Source organism: Salmo salar, chromosome 01, assembly GCF_965601325.2.
Source record: "Salmo salar chromosome 01, fSalSal1, whole genome shotgun sequence".
In the NCBI taxonomy this organism is placed as follows: Eukaryota; Metazoa; Chordata; class Actinopteri; order Salmoniformes; family Salmonidae; genus Salmo; species Salmo salar.
The window spans coordinates 179,080,780-179,092,502 of record NC_138291.1 but is presented as its reverse complement, the minus strand read 5'-3'; positions in this window follow the sequence as shown (position 1 = coordinate 179,092,502).

The window sequence follows — 11,723 nt, the reverse complement described above, 5'->3', positions numbered from 1 at the left end:
CGCTCACCCAGAGGCGGCGCTCCTTGTAGCCGGGGACTTTAATGCAGGGAAACTTAAATCAGTTTTACCAAATTTCTATCAGCATTTTAAATGTGCAACCAGAGGAAAAACAACTCTGGACCACCTTTACTCCACACACAGAGACACATACAAAGCTCTCCCTCGCCCTCCATTTGGAAAATCTGACCATAATTCCATCCTCCTCATTCCTGCATACAAGCAAAAATTAAAGCAGGAAGCACCAGTGACAAGATCAATAAAAAAGTGGTCAGACGAAGCAGATGCTAAACTACAGTACTGTTTTGCTAGCACAGACTGGAACATGTTCCGGGATACCGCCAATGGCATTGAGGAGTACACCACATCTGTCATTGGCTTCATCAATAAGTGCATCGATGACATCGTCCCCACAGTGACCGTACGTACATACCCCAACCAGAAGCCATGGATTACAGGCAACATCCGCACTGAGCTAAAGGCTACTGCTTTCAAGGAGCTGGACTCTAACCCAGAAGCTTATGAGAAATCCCGCTATGCCCTCCGACGAACCATCAAACAGGCAAAGCGTCAATACAGGACTAAAATCGAGTCGCACTACACCAGCTCTGATGCTCGTCGGATGTGGCAGGGCTTGCAAACCATTACAGACCACAAAGGGAAGCACAGCCGAGAGCTGCCCAGTGACACGAGCCTACCAGATGAGCTAAACTACTTCTATGCTCGCTTCGAGGCAAATAACACCGAAACATGCATGAGAGCACCAGCTGTACCAGAAGATTGTGTGATCACACTCTCCGCAGCCGATGTGAGTAAGACATTTAGACAGGTCAACATTCACAAGGCCGCAGGGCCAGGCGGATTACCAGGATGTGTACTGCGAGCATGCGCTGACCAACTGGCAAGTGTCTTCACTGACATTTTCAACTTCTCCCTGTCCGAGTCTGTAATACCAACATGTTTTAAGCAGACCACCATTGTGCCTGTGCCCAAGAACACTAAGGTAACCTGCCTAAATGACTACCGACCCGCAGCACTCACGTCTGTAGCCATGACGTTCTTTGAAAGGCTGGTCATGGCTCACATCAACACCATCATCCCAGAAACCCTAGACCCACTCCAATTTGCATACCGCCCCAACAGATCCACAGATGATGCAATCTCTATTGCATTCCACACTGCCCTTTCCCACCTGGACAAAAGGAACACCTATGTGAGAATGCTATTCATTGACTACAGCTCAGCGTTCAACACCATAGTACCCTCAAAGCTCATCAATAAGCTAAGGACCCTGGGACTAAACACCTCCCTCTGCAATTGGATCCTGGACTTCCTGATGGGCTTCCCCAGGTGGTAAGGGTAGGTAACAACACATCCGCCATGCTGATCCTCAACACAGGGGCCCCTCAGTGGTGTGTGCTCAGCCCCGTCCGGTACTCCCTGTTCACTCATGACTGCACGGCCAGGCACAACTCCAACACCATCATTAAGTTTGTGGTAGGCCTGATCAGTGGTAGGCCTGATCACTGACAACAATGAGACAGCCTATAAGGAGGAGGTCAGAGACCTGGCCGGGTGGTGCCAGGACAACAACCTCTCCCTCAACGTGATCAAGACAAAGGAGATGATTGTGGACTACAGGAAAAAGAGGACCGAGCACGCCCCCATTCTCATCAACGGGGCTGCAGTGGAGAAGGTTGAGAGCTTCAAGTTCCTTGGTGTCAACAATACCAACAAACTAATATGGTCCAAGCACACCAAGACAGTCGTGAAGCAAGCACGACAAAACCTATTCCCCCTCAGGAGACTGAAAAGATTTGGCATGGGTCCTCAGATCCTCAAAAGGTTCTATAGCTGCACCATTGAGAGCATCCTGACTGGTTGCATCACTGCCTGGTATGGCAACTGCTTGTCCTCTGACCGCAAGGCACTACAGAGGGTAATGCAAACAGCCCAGTACATCACTGGGGCCAAGCTTCTTGCCATCCAGGATCTTTAAACCAGGTGGTGTCAGAAGAAGGCCCTAAAAATTGTCAAAGACTCCAGCCATCCTAGTCATAGACTGTTCTCTCTGCTACCACACTACAAGCAGTACCGGAGCGCCAAGTCTAGGTCCAAGAGGCTTCTAAACAGCTTCTACCTCCAAGCCATAAGGCTCCTGAACATCTAGTCAAATGGCTACCCAGACCTTTGCACCCCCCTGGATTATTGTATATAACACAACACTACTGATTGACTTAAACGCATTAAGAAGGGAAAAAAATCCACAAATAAACTTTTAACAAGGCACACCTGTGTCACGTCCTGACCAGCAGAGGGTGTATTGTGTTAGTCTTGGTCAGGATGTGGCAGGTGGTTTGTGTTTGTTAAATGTTGTGTGGGTGATTGGGACTTCCAATTGAAGGCAGGTGTGTTGAGTTGCCTTTGATTGGAAGTCCTATATAGGTGTGTGTGTTTTTCTTTGGGGGTGTGGGTGGTTGTTTGTGTGCACTGCGTTGGTTTGAGCCTGCCACACTGTTACCGGTGTAAGTACTGTTTATTGTTTTTTTGTTCAAGTGGATGCTTTACATGTTTCCTTTAATAAACATGAGTGTCCACAATCCCACTGCGCCTTGGTCCTCTTCTCTACATGACAACTTCTGTGACAACCTGTTAATTGAAATGCATTTCAGATGACTACCACATGAAGCTGGTTGAGAAAATGCCAAGAGTGTGCAAAGCTGTCATCAAGGCAAAGGGTGGCTACTTTGAAGAATCTAAAATATTAAATATTTTTTCTAACACTTTTTTGGTTAGTACATGATTCCATGTTTGTTATTTCATAGTTTTGATGTCTTCACTATTATTCTACAATGTAGAAAATAGTAAAAACCCTTGAATGAGTAGGTGTGTCCAAACTTTTGACTGGTACTGTATATAGACACTGGCTTTACTGAAGGCCAGTGGAATGTCATTAGTAAAGACTGAAGGGGCCTAGACAGCTGCCCTGGGGAATTCCTGATTCTACCTGGATTATGTTGGAGAGGCTTCTATTAAAGAACACCCTCTTTGTTCTGGTAACTCATTATCCACAATATAGCAGGGGGTGTGAAGCCATAACCCATATGCTTTTCCATTAGTAGACTATGATTGAAATGTCAAAAGCTGCACTGAAGTCTAACGAAACAGTTCCCACAATATTTTTATCATCAATTTCTCTCAGCCAATCATCAGTCATTTGTGTAAGTGCCATGTTTGTTGAATGTCCTTCCCTATAAGCGTGTTGAAAGTCTGTTGTAAAAAAAAATTACGGTAAAATAGCAATGTATCTGGTCAAACACAATGTTTTCCAAAAGTTTACTAAGGGTTGGTAACAGGCTGATTGGTAGGCTATTTCATAATGTAATTGAATCCCATATGAACTATGATAGACTTCATTTCCTGATGTAGGTTTAAAACGTTTGGGATTAATTAATAAGAATAATTAATTAATCTTATTAATGTCCTGCTCCTGGATAGCGCAACGTTTTTGCTCCAAGCACTGAGACATTTCTCACCACTGAACTGCCCAATACAACACCTGAGAAATCCACCCATTCCTGCATATTATGTGTGTCAAACAGGTGCTGTTATATTACAATATAATTTTTTCGATTATATGAAACAATGAAAATAAAAACAACACTAAATAAATGATAAGCATACCAGAGTCTATTGTAACATTTGTAAAAAAAATTAAAAGAATTGTAAAGGAAGCAAAGACTAAAAGCAGTCGCATTCATTCGTGAATGCAATTTACGAAATAGAACGGCTTATTTATTGTTTACGCTAATTATTCAACGGTTGCTTTGTTATTTTATTTGAAAACTAAAATGCTTGTTTGCATTTCAAATCATGCATGACTCGTATGTTGTGTGACGACACGAACAAATTATTGATTGATTGATACTGTAGCCTATATAATAAGCATTGAAATTTAGTCCTCAGTAAGTTACGGTATTAAGACTAAACAGGATGTGCTCTAAGGCCTACAGCTCCATGGTGGTTATACAAGACTGCTATACTAAGAGTACTAATGATAATGACATGGTGGTAAAATACTAAGTCTACTAATGATAATGACATGGTGGTTAAACAAGGCTGCTATACTAAGTCTACTAATGATAATGACATGATGGTTATACAGGGCTGCTATACTAAGTCTATTAATGATAATGACATTACTTATTATTATAATGATTATCATAACAATAATAGTAATAATAACTATAAGGAGATCAAGAAAAAGGAGGGTTATTATTATTATAAATATAATTTTTCTGACAATTTGTAACAGTGTAAACAACACTAAATAGATTATAAATAACACCAGAGAGGCTGTTCTAACAAAGGAAAACTGTAAAGCCTTTATTACAGCAAAGATTAAAAACAGACAAATTTGTGAAATTGTTTATCCGACTTGGTGCGCACGGAATCAGTAGGCTATTAAACAAACACTCAAACAGGCAACAGAAGCAGGATCTGTCTTATTTCTGTAGAGATATATGGATAATTTATAAAGCCAGGCACCATTTAACAGTTAGGTTATTGGTTATAGACCTAATTAAGCTGGGGTTTCCTCTCTCTCCACACTTTTCTTAGACAATTAAGGCAAGCGCCGTTTTCTCGTCTCCTAACTCCGCTGCTGCCTCCACCGCATTTTTCTAAACACCAATAACTTTGCTATTATGCACATAGCAACATGGTCTAGGAAAAAGCGCTAATTCAACAGCGCACTGATGTCTTTCATAACTGCAGACAGTGACCACTAACCAATGCGGGAGAAAGCGCATTTGTTATAAAATAATATCATTTTTTATTTGTGTTGCACAATTGTTCTTATGTAATATAACCAAATACAATTCCCACGGCCTCCACAATGGATCAGTCCACTCAGACAGGCCTCAATCAGACAGGTGTCTTGTACACCATGATTTTAAAAGAAAAATGTTTTGCTACTGCTCGACTAAAGAAATCTTGGTCGACCAACAGCCTATCGACCAAACAATCGTCCAGTCGACTAAATGGGGTCAGCCCTACAACAATTAGACAGTTACTATTCACACTGTCGCTCAGCATTAGTTAGACCAGGGATTTACAAACATGTTCCTGGAGAGCAACCGTCTTCTATGTTTTCACTTCAACAGGTGAGCTTGAATAGGGTTGGATTGAAAACCTACAGACGATAGATCTCTAGGTACATGGTTTGAGAACCGATAGGACGGTAGATCTCTTGGTATATGGTTTGAGAACCAATAGGACGGTAGATCTCTTGGTACATGGTTTGAGAACCGATAGGATGGTAGATCTCTTGGTACATGGTTTGAGAACCGATAGGACGGTAGATCTCTAGGTACATGGTTTGAGAACCTATAGGACGGTAGATCTCTTGGTACATGGTTTGAGAACCGATAGGACGGTAGATCTCTTGGTATATGGTTTGAGAACCAATAGGACGGTAGATCTCTTGGTACATGGTTTGAGAACCGATAGGACGGTAGATCTCTTGGTACATGGTTTGAGAACCGATAGGACGGTAGATCTCTTGGTACATGGTTTGAGAACCGATAGGACGGTAGATCTCTAGGTACATGGTTTGAGAACCTATAGGACGGTAGATCTCTTGGTACATGGTTTGAGAGCCGATAGGACGGTAGATCTCTAGGTACATGGTTTGAGAACCGTGGGGTTATGTAAAACACAGGGAAGATATCATTTACATACTCTTTGCGTCCTCTCTCCTTCACCAAACACATTGAATCATAAAGCCAGAGGACCTCTGGCTTTCTCATTCAATGTATTTTAAGAACGAGATGAGGAGAGAGGACTAGAAGAGTATGTAATTGAAGGCAGGGAGAGACCCGGTTCTTAATCTTCACACGGTGGAAAACCCACCTAACCGGGCGCCTGGTCCAGATTAATCTAATCCCCTCAATGAATAGAAGGGTGTTGACATTCTATTTATTTATATTGATTTTTTTGATTTTTTAAAAACTTTTAACCCTTTTTCGTGGTATCCAATTGGTAGTTACAGTCTCGTCAACTCCCGTACAGACTCGGGAGAGGCGAAGGTTGAGAGCCGTGCGTCCTCCAACCCAACCAAGCCGCACTGCTTCTTGACACATTTCCCACTTAACCCGGAAGCCATTTGCACCAATGTGCACCAATGTGTCGGAGGAAACACCGTACACTTGGCGACCACATCAGCGTGCACTGCACCCGGCCCGCCACAGGAGTAGCTAGTGCGCAATGGGACAAGAACATCCCTGCCGGGCCAAACCCTCCCCTAACCCGGACGACGCTGGGCCAATTGTGCGCCGCCCCATGGGTCTCCCGGTTGCGGCCGGCTGCGACAGATCCTGGACTCAAACCAGGATCTCTAGTGGCACAGCTAGCAATGCGATGCAGTGCCTTAGACCACTGCACCACTCGGGAGGCCCGGGTGTTCCCAATCAAGACAATGATGTCATAATAGGTGGACTGCCGACCATTGCGAGTGTACCCATAGGAGCAAAGCAGGAAGTAAAAGCAGGAAGTAAAAGCAGGAAGTAAAAGCAAGAAGTAGAAGCAGGAAGTAAAAGCAGGAAGTAAAAGCAGGAAGTGTAGCCATCAATCTGTACTGTGATTTATTGAATCAACTCAACTGACATTACAAAAAAATACATTCCTTTGCATGAGCCACGTCAGTTAGCGTCATTTGAATGAACATTCTACGTTACCATGGAAATTATTACATCACGCACGTCAAGAGTTACCAATGCGCTGGAGTCTGGAACCAACAGGACCCTGAACAGCTTCTACCCCCCAGCAATAAGACTCACATACGCTGCTGTTACTGTCTATTGTCTATCCTTTACCCCTACCTACAGTATACTGCTGCTACTGTCTATTATCTATCCTTTACCCCTACCTACAGTATACTGCTGTTACTGTCTATTATCTATCCTTTACCCCTACCTACAGTATACTGCTGTTACTGTCTATTATCTATCCTTTACCCCTACCTACAGTATACTGCTGCTACTGTCTATTATCTATCCTTTACCCCTACCTATAGTATACTGCTGCTACTGTCTACTATCTATCCTTTACCCCTACCTACAGTATACTGCTGTCACTGTCTATTATCTATCCCCCTACCTACTGCTGTTACTGTCTATTATCTATCCTTTACCCCCTACCTACAGTATACTGCTGTTACTGTCTATTATCTATCCCCCTACCTACAGTATACTGCTGCTACTGTCTATTATCTATCCTTTACCCCTACCTACAGTATACTGCTGTTACTGTCTATTATGTATCCTTTACCCCTACCTACAGTATACTGCTGCTACTGTCTATTATCTATCCTTTACCCCTTCCTACAGTATACTGCTGTTACTGTCTACTATCTATCCTTTACCCCTACCTACAGTATACTGCTGTTACTGTCTATTATCTATCCCCCTACCTACTGCTGTTACTGTCTATTATCTATCCTTTACCCCCTACCTACAGTATACTGCTGTTACTGTCTATTATCTATCCCCCTACCTACAGTATACTGCTGCTACTGTCTATTATCTATCCTTTACCCCTACCTACAGTATACTGCTGTTACTGTCTATTATCTATCCTATCCCCCTACCTACAGTATACTGCTGTTACTGTCTATTATGTATCCTTTAACTCTACCTCCAGTATACTGCTGCTACTGTCTATTATCTATCCTTTACCCCTACCTACAGTATACTGCTGCTACTGTCTATTATCTATCCTTTACCCCTACCTACAGTATACTGCTGTTACTGTCTATTATCTATCCTTTACCCCTACCTACAGTATACTGCTGTTACTGTCTATTATCTATCCTTTACCCCTACCTACAGTATACTGCTGTTACTGTCTATTATCTATCCTTTACCCCTACCTACAGTATACTGCTGCTACTGTCTATTATCTATCCTTTACCCCTACCTACAGTATACTGCTGTTACTGTCTATTATCTATCCTTTACCCCTACCTACAGTATACTGCTGTTACTGTCTATTATCTATCCTGTTGTCTAGTCACTTTATCCCTACCTATATGTACATATCTACCTCCATTACCTTGTACCCCTGCACATTGACTCGGTACTGGTACCCTGTGTATATAGACAAGTTGTCGTTACTCATTGTGTATTTATTATTACCTTTACTATTATGTTTAATTACTTTTCTATTATTTCTCTATTGTCTTTCTCTCTGTATTGTTGGGAAGGTCCTGTCAGTCAGCATTTCAACTGGTAGTCTACACCTGTTGTTTACCAAGCATTTACCTGTTAGTCTACACCTGTTGTTTACCAAGCATTTACCTGTTAGTCTACACCTGTTGTTTACCAAGCATTTCACTGTTAGTCCACACCTGTTGTTTACCAAGCATTTCACTGGTAGTCTACACCTGTTGTTTACCAAGCATTTTCCAAATAAAATTAGATTTGATGACAACACCAGGAAGCCATTGCAAGTGTACCCACAAGTTGACCAGTCAAATTGCCAGAAGTTAGAGGTTCCAAGCTTGTTCTATTCATTCTGATGTCTACGCCCATGAGCTTCCTGGTATGAATAAAACCCCTGAGGTGGAGAATGGTGCTGTTTCAGGTAGTCCATATAGCAGTCACACTGTACGCAGCTACCAATGATTGTGTGCCATTTTATTGATGGAGTTCCACAACATCACACTGCCATCATTATGTTTTCTCACCAGCTCCTCCTTGGTTGATTTATAAACCAGGGCGATGTCCGGCGGGGTAGGTCTGGTGGATCATTTTTGGAAGTTTGGGTCTTTTTATTACTCAACAAAAGTATAAACGCAAAATGTAATGTGGTCCCGTGTTTCATGAGCTGAAATAAAAAGATCCCAGAAATGTTCCATACGCACAAAAAAAAAAGGTTATTTCTCTCAAATGCAAACATTTCTTTACATCCCTGTTAGTGAGCATTTCTCATTTGCCAAGATAATCCATCCACCTGACAGATGTGGCATATCAATAAGCTAATTAAACAGCATGATCATTACACATTACACAGGTGTACCTTGTGCTGAGGACAATAAAAGGCCACTCTAAAAATGTGCAATTATGTCACACAACACAATGCCACAGATGTCTCAAATTTTGAGGGAGTGTGCAATTGGCATGTTGACCGCAGGAATGTCCACTAGAGCTGTTGCCAGAGAATTTAATGTTCATTTCTCTACCATAAGAGTACTCCAATGTCGTTTTAGAGAATTTGGCAGTACGTCCAACTGGCCTCACAAACGCAGACCACGTGTAACCACGTCAGCCCAGGACCTCCACATCAGGCTTCTTCACCTGCGGGATCGTCTGAGACCAGCCACCTGGACAGCTGATGAGATTGAGTAGTATTTCTGTCTGTAATAAAGACCTTTTGTGGGGAAAAACGTATTCTGAGTGGCTGGGCCTGGGCCTGGGCCTGGTTCCCCAGCGGATGTGCCTCTGCCCAGTCATGTGACATCCATAGATTAGTGTCTAATGAATTTATTTAAATTAACTGATTTCCTTATACGAACTGTAATTCAGTAAAATCAGTTAAATTGTTGCATGTTGCGTTTATATTCTTGTTCTATATATATGATTTGTTTATCTTCCCGCCACTTGACAGTCTGCTGGACCAATCCGGTTTTAAAGCTGACGGTCTTCTCTCCTCTACCCAGTACTTGGCCTGTTTGGAATACTCCACACAGAGTCTGGTTCGACTGAAAAAATGTGTAACAGAATAACAAAACCAAAAACAGAAATTAGTCCAAATTAGTCTGTCCTTGCATCCTCCTGAAAAATTGATGTCCCCTTTTTTAAAAGGGTGTGAAAGGGATACAAAGATGGAAGATGTGAGAAATTTAACAAAGATAAAATACGAGACAGTATTGTTCATTGACCAATCCTCATGTCTGTTCAACCACCCTTCTCCTTCCTCCATTCCCTCCCAGGCAGGTAGAAACAGAGTCATTGACGATGTTGGCTGGTATAAAACAGCTAGTCGGTACATGTCAATTCAGGCCATGAGCTGATCTTTTAAATGTCTTCCTGTAAATAATGTAAACGTTGGGCTAGTTTGTTGTCATTACAACTCATGCACCAGCTAGTACCAGAGACATATACTGTATTATGGCTCTGACTAGGGTTGTGTTCACTTGTTTGACTTCTGTGAAAACAGAGGACTTACCAAAAAACCTTTCTGTCTTTGACACAATAGGTTTTCCTTGACCCAGTCTCAGTAACAGATCTCAAAGTGGACGACGAGAGACTTTTGTGAACTCGTTACCTTCTCTGAGATTCTGAAGGAGAGGAGGGAGGAAGGGAGGTTGCCGGGACGACACTGAGTTCTAAAGGTGAGCCACTTCATCAAAGAGAGTGAGCTTTTACCTGTGTGCCGTGTCTTGGTGTGTGGTGTGTGTGTGTTTGTTAGTCCTGGACATCTTCCAAACCCCACCGACAAACATCCCCTCAGACATTCCTTGATGTTACGGAACTAGACGTACGTATCTGCGCGTAGTGGTACACAGTTGTGTGTGTGTGTGTGTGTGTGTGTGTGTGTGTGTGTGTGTGTGTGTGTGTGTGTGTGTGTGTGTGTGTGTGTGTGTGTGTGTGTGTGTGTGTGTGTGTGTGTGTGTGTGTTATGTGTGTGTGTTTATGTGTGTGGGGGGGGGGGGTTCCCACACAGTACCCAGGTCTGAATTAGCATTACCTTCAAGTCTCTCCACCTGGCTGGCTGACATCCTCATCCTTCCATAGAGGATTATTATTCATTAGACAGAGAGAGGGAGGATGGCTGAAAGAGAGACAGGCTGGCTGGCTGGCTGGGAGAGAGAGAGAGAGAGAGAGAGAGAGAGAGAGAGAGAGAGAGAGGAGAGAGAGAGAGAGAGAGAGAGAGAGAGAGAGAGAGCTGACATGTTCCTCTCATGTGCAATGCAGGGTCACAGCTCCATAGTCCCAATGGAAACCAGGTGCAGACTAGTGGGCCATCTGTGTATCAAAGAGCTGAGGTTGAATGTCCCAAATGGCACCATATTCCCTACATAGCGCACTACTATAGACCCTGGTCAAAAGGTATTGCTCTATATAGGGAATAGGGTGTCATTTGGGATACAGGCTAAAATACTGCCACATACATAACTACCTCCAGACTGCAGCAGTGAATCAGGAGGGAAGGAAGGGAGGGAACCTCTGGAAGATGGAAGAGGGGGAAGGAGGGAACCTCTGGAAGATGGAAGAGGGGGAAGGAGGGAACCTCTGGAAGATGGAAGAGGGGGAAGGAGGGAACCTCTAGAAGATGGAAGAGGGGGAAGGAGGGAACCTCTGGAAGATGGAAGAGGGGGAAGGAGGGGACCTCTGGAAGATGGAAGAGGGGGAAGGAGGGGACCTCTGGAAGATGGAAGAGGGGGAAGGAGGGAACCTCTGGAAGATGGAAGAGGGGGAAGGAGGGAACCTCTGGAAGATGGAAGAGGGGGAAGGAGGGAACCTCTGGAAGATGGAAGAGGGGGAAGGAGGGAACCTCTGGAAGATGGAAGAGGGGGAAGGAGGGAACCTCTGGAAGATGGAAGAGGGGGAAGGAGGGAACCTCTGGAAGATGGAAGAGGGGGAAGGAGGGAACCTCTGGAAGATGGAAGAGGGGGAAGGAGGGAACCTCTAGAAGATGGAAGAGGGGGAAGGAGGGAACCTCTG